Source organism: Equus quagga, chromosome 8, assembly GCF_021613505.1.
Source record: "Equus quagga isolate Etosha38 chromosome 8, UCLA_HA_Equagga_1.0, whole genome shotgun sequence".
Classification (NCBI taxonomy): Eukaryota; Metazoa; Chordata; class Mammalia; order Perissodactyla; family Equidae; genus Equus; species Equus quagga.
This window is the reverse complement of record NC_060274.1, coordinates 55,118,287-55,130,085: the sequence shown is the minus strand read 5'-3', so window position 1 is coordinate 55,130,085 and position 11,799 is coordinate 55,118,287.

Sequence of the window (11,799 nt, the reverse complement as noted above, 5' to 3'; positions counted from 1 at the left end):
CTACAATTACTACCTCTACTTTCTTAAGCCAAAGACCTTAGAACACTTCAACTCCATTTAAACCCTTTCCAAATTGTCATTACTACTTTATATTCCCAATTCAGTTGCTTTTCTAAAACTTACACCAGGGGCTGGCCTGGTGGTGTAGTGGTTAAGTTTGTGCATTCCACTTAGGTAGCCTGGGGTTCACAGGTTCAGATCCCAGGCACAGACCTACACATTGCTCATTAACCCCATGCTGTGGCGGCATCCCACATACAAAAGTAGAGGAAGGTTGGCATAGACATTAGCTCAGCAGCAATCTTCCTCAAGAAAAAGAGAAGGATTGGCAACTGTTAGCTCAGAGCCAATCTTCCTCACTAAAAGCTAAACAAAAAAACCTCCACCAGATATTACTGATATTGTTGTATGTAGTTAATATTTATTTACCCTTACCTACATAACTATCACTTTTTTACTCGTTACCACCTCCTGCCTAAATTATCTATATCCTTTGGAATTTTCTCTAGTAAACATCTGCTAGTCTGAGGCTCTCTTATTTATGTTTTCTGAAAATGTCTCTAGTTTGTCTTCCTTTGTGGAAGGTACTTTGAAGCACATTGAAGATATCATGCCACTAGTCTTTGATCCCCAAATTTCCTTGTGAGAAGTTGTAAGCTTCTAGTATACTTCTTGTGAAGTGGGTATCTCCCTAGCTTCTCTTTAAGATTTTCTATTTGTTCTTATTATTGGTATTTTCATTGTGTTGGGTCTATGAATAATAATTATATATACTTAGGATTTAGTTCTTTTTTAGATTGGCATTGTTATTTTATAGTTTCTAATTCTCTGTAGAGACTTCTTTGCTTTCCTTTTATTTATTTAAAAATATCATATACATACATATATTTTAGTATCTGGTCTAATAATTTTGTTACTAGCTACAAACACAGGTCTTTTTACCCACCACATAAGTGGGGCCCAGTAAAAACTGGAACACCAGGCTTGTGGCAAGGAAAGCATTTTTATTTCAGGTGACATCAGCTGGGAGACGAAAGTGAACCATCAAATTCATCTCATTTCCTAGAAAGATTGGAGGAAAGGGGTTTTAAAGATCACAAGGAATCTTCCTGCTTGTAGGGAGGAGGAGCCTGTGGCCTTGCTGGTTGGTGCTTTCCCACTGGCCTGGATTAGGCCCTGTGAGGCTGTTTGTAGGGTGTAAGATGGTAAGATAAGGGAATCCACAGGTTGATATCCTTGGTTGATTGCCTCCATGGTGGATAGTGGATTCTGGTGCCAAGGAGCTGAGGAGTAAGCAGGGGAAGGGGATGAGTGCTTTAGTTTTAACCCCATACATGGGGCTGGGCTTGATGTAGAGGAACCTATATCAGGACAGGTGTCATTTTCAGAATCTGTCATTTTTTGCATTAACTCCTCATCTTTGATATAACTGCTTGGGTTCAGTCATGGTGACTTTTTGCTGTATTCTTGGTTGTTTTTGCCTGGCACTTCTTGCTAACCTTGTACAATGGCTCCTAGGGGACTACTAAGGGTTAAAATGAAAGTATCTCTTCTGGAAAGTATTTGTATTTTTATTTGTTTTTGCCAAGTGCATGAGGTACTACCAAATAGAAAACTTTAAATGAATCTATCTTGAAGATTCTTTGACCACTCAATCAAGCAAATTCAAACTGAAATTCATGTGATATCTGCCCAGGGGTTCACAATCTCTTGGAGAAAAGATTTAGCTCTTTTTTTTTTTTTTTTTCACTTTTTTCCCATGCTCAAACAAGGACTACAACTTTCCCTGAAAGAACAACTATAATTGTTGCCACTGTCCTAAAGGGTATAGCCCAAATGTTCCTTGCTTAGATTATGTTTGGGTATCTATCAGCCTTCCCACTTTGGGGAGTAGTAGTTATTAGAATGGATTTAGGTCCCTTTGGCCCTTTGAGCCTTCACAATTACAGCTTAGTTTCTCAGCTGTATTCTATCATGATTGGAAAATATGTTCAGAGCAAAAGCAACCTCTTCAGATTGTCCCCTTAGTCTTTAAGTTCTTACTGTCTTGATAGATATTCTTAACTTTTAAGAAAATATTTTGCTTTGCATATGTTTATCCAGCATTTTAGGCTATTTTTGGTGTCAGTGTTGGTCTGAAAATGTAGTCTGCTGTCAACGTTAGGAGAAATAATGATCCTGTATTTAAAATAAGACCAGTAAGAGTGGTTATATGATTCTAGACAGGTTTAGATATAAGGACACCATTAAATAGAGAAATGAATTCAACGGGGTCAAGGTTATCGCAAGGAAGTACAACTAGGCTAGATTGGTCGTGAGAGTTGACATTGTATAAAGGGCCATAAAATCCAAGATGGGTAAAAGATTAAGTTGGTGATATAAAAAATGTGAGGGACAATGAAATTTGGTTAGACCAATAAATTCCAGATTGAATTGGGATTGCTGCTGGGATTGAGGAAATTGGGAGAGTGAAATTTTACTTTTAGAGAAAGTAGTATTTATTGGTAACGCCACTGTCTGAGATTTGAACTTGGCTGTGGGTGGCTGAGTTATGGTAGAGAATAAGATCATTGGAGAATTAGGGGCAAAGGGACAAAAGGAACAAACATGCAGAATGCAACCTAGTTTTTGTAATGACAAGCCATTAAACTTGAAATGACTCTTATAGATAAGAAGTAATGTATGTGGCCTCTGTGAAGGTTGTTTACATTATGTACCCTATTTTCATTCTCCCTTGAGATAATTGTGTCTTTTATTGCCATAGAAACCCTAACAATTAAGCTCCTCTTATTGAGGTACAATGATTAAACTTCTATTCCTCAAATACACTATATTATTAACTGCAAATAGGATTTGACTGAATGCCGAGTTTAATTTTTGACACACTTATTACAGAATCAGTAACAGGATATGAATGTTTTAATAAATGACCTACTGAATAAAATGAATAAAATCATATTATATAGTATGGCCCTATGTGTAATACAACAAATATATATTATTATTATCTAGTCTTTAATTTTAATGTTTTCTTTACCTTTCTCTATTATTTGCTTCATTTTTTTTTCTTTTTCTGAGGAAGATTTGCCCTGAGCTAATATCTGTTGCCAATATCCCTGTATTTTGTATGTGGGTCACCTCCACGGCATGGCTGACAAGTGGTGTAGGTCTGTGCCCGGGATCCAAACCCATCAACCAGGGCCATCAAAGAAGAGTGCACCAAATGCAACTGGTATGTCATAGGGCCAGCTCCTTTTTCATATATTTTTAAGTTATTTAAAAAATAATATTTACTTACTTTACTGTAGTTTCTACCTTAAGTGTTATCACTTTTTTTTATAATTAGCAATTGTGCAACCTGTTCTTTTCTAGTATCTAGGAAATGTAAATTTTTTACTAAGCTTTATGTTTTTATTTTTATTTATTTTTTGATGGGAAAGATTCACCCTGAGCTAACATCTGTTGGTAACCTTCATCTCTCTTTTTTTTTCCTTATTTAAAGCCCTGCACATTGTTGTAAGACCTTCTAGTTCTTCTATGTGAGCCCCTGCCACAGCATGGCTACTAACAGACAAGTGATGCGGTTTCATGCCCAGGAACTGAACCGAGGCCACCAACATGGAGGGTGCTGAACTTTAACCAGTTGGCCATCAGGGCTGGCTCACTAATCTATCACACGATATTAGTATAAGTAAACATTTAACATTGACTTACAGTATAAATTAGGATTCCTTTCCACTTACTATTTTAACATTTCTTTACTCATTTATTCCTATTTTAATAGTTTCTTTCTTCACTTAAAAATTACAAATAGGTTTATTTGAAATAGATATATCAAGATAACTGTAATTTTTAGCTAAGAGTTATCACTTGTCTATGAAATAGTCGTATCTGTTCTATTTCAGAACATTTCAATGGTCTAGAAAATAACTTCATAGAATTATGGAGAATTGAGAGTTTTCCTTGAACTATATACAAGCAACACACAAATGCAACAAGATTTAACTTGTATAGAATTAAGGGTCCTAGGATTCGACATCAAGCTCTTCTCTGCAGAATCTAAACACATGGACTATGACAAATCTCTTAAGCTTTCTAAATGTCCCTTTGCTCATTTAAAAAATGGATAGTGTATTTTATTTCCTCCCTCAAAGGGTAATGCTAAATAAAACCAGTATATTTACCAGAATTCTGGTACGTAAGTATCAGAATAGTGTAGACTAAAAACTATTATGGATGTGACAAGTGCTCCTTATCTGTTGTCAGCCATTCACAACCCTGCCCAGTCAACAGGCTTTATGGAAACTGGTTTTGGAATAACACTGAGAATGATTCTTAAACAAGTGCAGCACTCATGAGTATGAGATGTTAGACTTTACCATATGCAATAAACTCCACTGTTTGAGAGACACAAAAGGTGAAAAATTGAGCTTTTGTTAATGCCCATTGCAGAGTTAAGAAATAACTGAATTATTGAAGACTTATAATCTTGTAGAATTTTAATGAGAAATCCACTAAAATCATTTTTTATTCTCAATAGCTGATTAAGGAAAAAGCATTCAAATATTTTCTTTACTTAAAAGGACTAGGTACCATGATATCACTGAAAGGTAAGTTTGTGTGGCTTACAAAAGAGTTATATTTGTAATTATTTATATAAAATAATATTTTCAATAATAATTTTCCTTTCTTGTGCTTTTCTTTTAAATATTTCATTTAGATACACCATTGATGTCTGAGGCTGGTTTTATGAAAACTCACAGGAAGAAAGAAGTTGATATATCAAGTAAGCTGTTTCCTTCTTAGCAAAGAGCTCTGACTTCTTTTTAAGCAATTTTGCATGGATCTTAGAATAGATGACATATGGAGACTGCTTCATATCACTGCTAATGACTCTTTTTGAAATTTCAAAATCTTTTATTTTTTATGAGTGATGTAATAAAATGGCATGCTCATACATATGTGGAAAGAGTGATTTTTATGACTATAGATTATATTAAGTATAATTGGCATCAGTTCCATTTCATTAGAAAGCTATCTTACTAAAATATTAAAATGGTTATGTAAATAATGAGGGAATAAAAAAGATTGTCCAGTTTTTATTTTATTGCTTGCTGTATTCTCCACAAAAAATATGTTGGAACCACACACCTGAAGATATCAGTAACATCAAGACCTTTGTTTTGGATGGTACCTTGTGATCTACAAAGCTCTTTCCTTAACTGCATTCAAGCATTTAATCCCAATGCTAAAATGTGGATATGAGTTTTGGAGATCAATTAACACAGTGGACATGGGAGTCAAAAATTACACTTTTTTTTTTAGGAAGATTAGCCCTGAGCTAACATCTGCTGCCAATCCTCCTCTTTTCACTGAGGAAGATTAGCCCTGAGCTAACATCCATGCCTATCTTCCTCTACTTTATATGTGGGAAGCCTGCCACAGCATGGCTTGCCAAGTGGTGCCATATCTGCTTCCAGGATCCGAACCAGTGAACCCAGGGCCACCCAAAGCAGAACGTGCGAACTTAACTGCTGCACCACCTGGCGGGCCCCCAAAATTACACTTTCTTGCACTGAGATTATTTGCTAAAAGTTTATTTATGTATTTGGATTAGGTCTATGTAAAAACAATTAAAAGTTATAAGTAGATCCCTTAAAACTCTACGTCTGTTTTTGTTCATCCATGAAAACATCCGATTGTGTATTCTGAAAGAGTTTGCTTTCAACTGTCAATTTAGGGGATATTTGAAAGTAAATGGTTACTGAGAGGATCTATATGTGTTTAGTGCCCAAAGGTCAGGGAAATTTAGAGTTCAAGTCTACGATGTGTGGGAGAGCCCACACCATGAAGAATTGTCCCACCTAAAAGTCAAAAGATAACTGGTAAGAAACAGTAATAGAATTTTAGCTCATTTGATTGGGAACATTGTTTTTCCCAGGGATATGGATATGTTATTCTGACAGGCAGATGTGCATTTAAGACCAAAATGAATAAACCTATAATGAGAAACTCTAGGTAAATTTTATTATATCTTCCCTTTGTATAGTTAACTAATGAGCCCATTTAAAAAGAAATTTTCTCTGTGATATAAGGTAAGAATTTATCCTGCTTCTCTGAAAAATACTGCTATCCCATTCTCACAGTCAACAATCCATAGTCCACTCATTGTAATTTTTCCATTATTAGCTATTGGGTTTGTTTATAATGGAGACTCTTTGTGTTGTCTGTTTTCCCTCTATCTGTCTATTCTATGCAAGTATCACACTATTCTAATTTTTCTTTTTTTTTTTTTGTTTTGTTTTTTGTTTTTTTTTTGGGGGGAGGAAGATTAGCCCTCAGCTAACTACTGCCAGTCCTCCTCTTTTTGCTGAGGAAGCCTGGCTCTGAGCTAACATCCGTGCCCATCTTCCTCTAGTTTATACGTGGGACGCCTACCACAGCATGGCTGCCAAGCAGTGCCATGTCCGCACCCGGGATCCGAACCAGCGAACCCCGGGCCGCCGAGAAGCGGAACGTGCGAACTTAACCACTGCGCCACCGGGCCGGCCCCCTAATTTTTCTTATATGGTGATGTTTAGTAGCAAAAGCCACGTTAATTATTATTTTAAAGAAATTATATTAGCTATTCTTTCAAACGAAATTTCAAAAAAATATTTTAATGTCTCCTCTACACCTCTTTCTAAAGAAGAAAGATTATTTTAGGATTTTGATTCTAATTATTACCCCAAAGTTACTCACCTTGTTAATAATATTTACTCTTTGTATCTAGGAATATAGGCCTCTCCATTTTGCAAATAATTTCATATTTAGTAGTAAAGTTTTATAATTTTATTCATATTCAAGTAATACATATTTGGTTGGAATGTTAATAGTTTATATTTTCTTACCTATGTAAAATGACTTTATTATTATGGATATATATATATATTTTAATTAAAATCAAGTCATTATTATTGTGGATATAAATCAATCAGCCATTCATTTATGTGTGTTTCAATTGTATCTAACTATATTTTCATACCACTGTATTAAAAGTAAGAATTCTTAAGTTGTTATCTTTTGTTTTTTATGCAACACACATTGAACTACAAACAATGATGATATTATCTCCTCATTTTTCTCTTAGGTCTTTATCTCTTCATCGTGTATTAATATGCCGGTAAAAATCTTTCAGAACCACAATAAATAAAGGTTAAGTAAAAATTTTTCTAGCTAATCCTGATTTTAGAAAGTATGTCTAGTAATTCAGCTTTATTTTAAAAAATAATAAAAATATATAACTTCATGGGGGAGAAAAGAAAGTACCTCTTTTCAGCTGAATGCTAACCAAAATGTAGAAACAATGATTGAATTAGAAAATCACTATTTCGCAACTATGATAGCAATAACTGATTCAGGCAAGAATCATCAGCAGATGCTAAAACAAGCAGTTTATGCTTGATGAGAAAAAGTATATTACGTGGCATCTAAGTATCTCACCAAAAACTTGCTAATTACAAAGAGAACAATAGTAACTTTACTATGTAGTGATATGGCATATTTCATTTTAACCACATAATTAAAGTTAAGATCACCAAAAGCAATCTTGAGAAAGAAGAATAGAGCTGGAGGCATTATGCTCCCTGATTTCAGGGACTATATTACAAAGTAACTATATTACAAAGTTATAGTAATCAAAACAGTATAGTGTTGGCATAAAAATAGACACATAGATCAATGGAAGAGAATAGAGAGCCCATGCATATATGGTCAATCAATTTAAGACAAAAGAGCCAAGAATATGTAATGGAAAAAGGACCATCTCTCCAATAAATGGGAAAAGTGGGCAGCCACATGCTAAAGAATGAAACTGGACCCCTATCTTACACCATATACAAAAATTAATTCAAAATGAATTAAAGACTTGAATGTAAAACCTGAAACTGTAAAATTCCTAGAAGAAAACATCGGTGGTAAACTCCTTGACATGAGTCATGGTGATAATTTTTTGGATCTGACTCCAAAAACAACGGCAACAAAAGCAAAATAAACAAGTGGGAACTACATCAAAATAAAAAGCTTCTACACATCAAAGGAAACCATCAGCAAAATGAAAAGGCAATCTACTGAATGAAAGAAAATATTTGCAAACCATTTATCAGATAAGTAAATATCCAAATTATACAAATAACTCATACAACGCATTGGCAAAAGAACAAACAATTCAATTAAAAGATGGCTGAGGATGGGCTGGCCCGGTGGCGTAGTGGTTAAGTTCAGCACGCTCTGATTTGGAGGCCCTGGTTCGTGGGTTTGGATCCTGGGCATGGACCTACACCACTCACCAAGCCATGCTGTGGTGGAGATTCACATACAAAACAGAGGAAGATTGGCACAGATGTTAGCTCAGGGACAATCTTCCTCACCAAACAAACAAACAAAAGGGAGGAGTATCTGAATAGATGTTTGCCCAAAGAAGACATACAGATGGCCAACAGGTACATGAAAAGATGCTCAACATCATTAATCATCAAAGAAATGCAAATAAAAAACACAATGAGATACTGCCTCACATATTTAGAATGGCTATTATCAAAAGGAGAAGAGATAACAAGTGTCAGCAAGGATGTGGAGGAAAGGGAGTCCTTGTGCACTGTTGGCAGAAATGTAAATTGGTGCAGCCACTATAACGAACAGCACGGAGGATTCTCAAAAAATTAAAATGGAACTACCATGTGATCTAGCAACTCCACTTCTGGATATTTATCAGAAGAAAAGAAAAACACTAATTTGAAAAGATATATGCACTCCCACGTTCACCTCAGCATTATTCACAATAATCAAGATATGGAAACAACCAAGATGTCCATCAATGGATGAACGGATAAAGAAGATGTGGTGCATACCTATAATGGAATACTGTTCAGCTATAAAAAAGAATGAAATCTTGCCATCTGCCACAACACAGACGCACCCAGAGGGCATTATGCTAAGTGAAATAAGTCATACAGAGAAAGACAAATACCATATGATCTCATTTATATATGGAATTAACAAAAACCCCACACACATGAAAGCTCATAGATACAGAGAACAGATTGGTGTTTGCCAGAGACATGGGGTGCAGGTGGGAGAAATGGGTGAAGTGGTTCAAAAGCTACAAATTTCCATTTATAAAATAAATAAGTCATGGGGATGCAGTATGCTGCACAGCATGGTGACTATAGTTAATACTGTATCGCATATTTGAAAGTTATTAAGAGAGTAAATCTTAAAAGTCCTTATCTTGAGCAAAAACACTTTGTTGTTACTATTTATGGTGATGGATGTTAACTAGATTATTGCGGTGGTCATTTAACAATATACATGAATATCAAATTATGTTGTACACTTGAAACCAATATAATGCTACATGTCAATTATACGTCAATAAAAAATTAATAGCACCAACAATGGTGCAAATTGGTATCATGTGCTTAGTGATATAATGCACTAAAAATGACGCAAAATCGCTATTATTGTATTACTGGAAATATATAACATGAACTTGATCATGAGGAAATAGCAAACCTAAACTGAGGGACATTTTACAAATGTAATGCCCTGTACTCCTCCACAATCATAAGAGACAAAGAAAAACTGAGAAACTATTCTAGATTAAAGGAAAATAGAAACATCTCTACTGAATGCAATGTGTGATCATTGATTCAATCTGTACTGAGGGAAAAAAAGTCATATAGACTTTAGACAATGCATGAAATTTGAATATGGACTGTAAATTAGGTAAGACTATATATCAATATTAGTTTATCGATTTTGATATTTTACTCTGTTTATAAAAGACAATATCCTTGTTTCCTTGGAAATAGGTACTAAAGTGTTTAAGAATAAGAAATATGATTTCTATTGTTCTCAAATGGTTAAGCAAAAGAATTATAGATAGGTGGAGATAAAGCTATCTCAATATATTTGCAAATATTGCAAAATGGTAAAAATTAAAGAATATGGATGAGTATACTAGAGTTCTTTGTACTAACTTGATAATTTCCTACAATTTTGAATTAAATAAAACTTAAAAAATCAAATAGAACATTTGTACTTTATTGGATATCATAGGCCATGGAATAAAGTTTCCCTTTTAATTACAATTGTTGTGACATTTTGCATCAGCTCTATCAGCCTAACTCAGTCACTAAACTACCTTCTAATTTTTACTAATTCTAAGACTCCTTGTATTTGCCCTCAAATGTATACAGCCTGGAAGAGAGAAAGAACGGTCCCACGACTCTATGGTTCTTAAAGCCTCAAATGAATGACTCACTCATTGAACTCTCCCACTGCGAGAACCTCTGTTACTAATACCTTTTTTAGTCTGGAAGTGCATCTAAGCAGGAAACAGATCAGGCAAGGAGTCTCTTTGGTTAGGTTTGTCCTGATATTTGCCTTTTTCCTTCTGTCTCTATCTTATCAATTGGAGAGTGATAGAAGTCAGTCAACCCATCAAGGTCTTCATGACCGACGTACCCTTGTTGTCTTTCCTCGTAGATCTTATCCATAGAGAAATGGTAGCAGGGCATGATCTCAGAACACAGACATTTGAGGTCTGGATATAAATATGTAGTTAAAGATTTGTGCTAGTCTCATAATAGCACAGTTTTCAATATGATATATTTGTCTTCATTAATGTCACCTTTTTGCTAAAATAATTATTTGCACTCTTTTAGAAAATAACGTTAGAAAGGCTTGTTAATTCAATCCTTCATTTAAGTTATAGGCAGAACATTTCAGGTAGATTCCTAGCCTTTCAACAATGATGATTAAATAATCCAGAACCTGGCAGAAAATATAGTTTTAAGTATAGAAAAGCACTGGAAGCTTATTGGTTTCATCCAGTTTATAATCCCCCATGAAATTTCCTAAGAGTAGAAGGCTTCGGCAAGAATTTAATTCTCTAATGAAGTGTGAATAATCCAAAAAGCACAAGCACTTTAATATTATAGTACATTTAAATAATGAGGACTGAAATTATATATGTATATAGTTACTTCATTTCCAGCTGTAAGTGGTAGTAATGAACTTTTGGCACAATAAGAATAATGTCGTAATTGATTATTACTTTTCTTCAGTTGTCGGTGGAACAGACCTGCTCTCTCTATATATGGTTTTGGGATGAGTAGAATAGTTATTTGGCCTTTGATATTCATAAGGAACAAGAAATGGTATATGTCTTTAGGTGAATTCGTATGTGTCAACACACTTTGTTATATAGTTTTATCCAGTAAAGCTTGATGGAAGATGACTTAGTCAGTGACTTAGAGAAAATGAATCCTTTAGATACTTTAAAATGCCCTTGTTTTAGGAAAATAAAAGCATTGTAATTCTCAATGAATTTTTCCAAACAAAATAAGCCACAGAAACTAAGCATTGTAGGGTCTAAAAACATTAGATAATATGCAAGTGTGATTTTTCCGTTAATAACCATTAACCTTATCAAAAATCAAAATTTTGATAGGAAGTTTTTATTTTAAAAAAGAAAGAGGCAAGACTTGTCAGTTACTAAGAATTCATATACTAATTGACATGTAATAATTATCGTACTCTGAGCCAATAACAATCTCAAAATCAAGATTTCCCCATATTGTCTTCAGAGCAACTGACTGTTTACATTTTAAAACAAATACAAAAATCATACTTTAAAAGATAAAATTTATATTTCTTATCAAAATTTTTTTCTCTCTCCCCTTCTTTCTCTCTTTTAAATACAAAAACACCTCCTTTGGCCTCACATTCTTATCCAGCAAGTGCTGGAGGTATGTC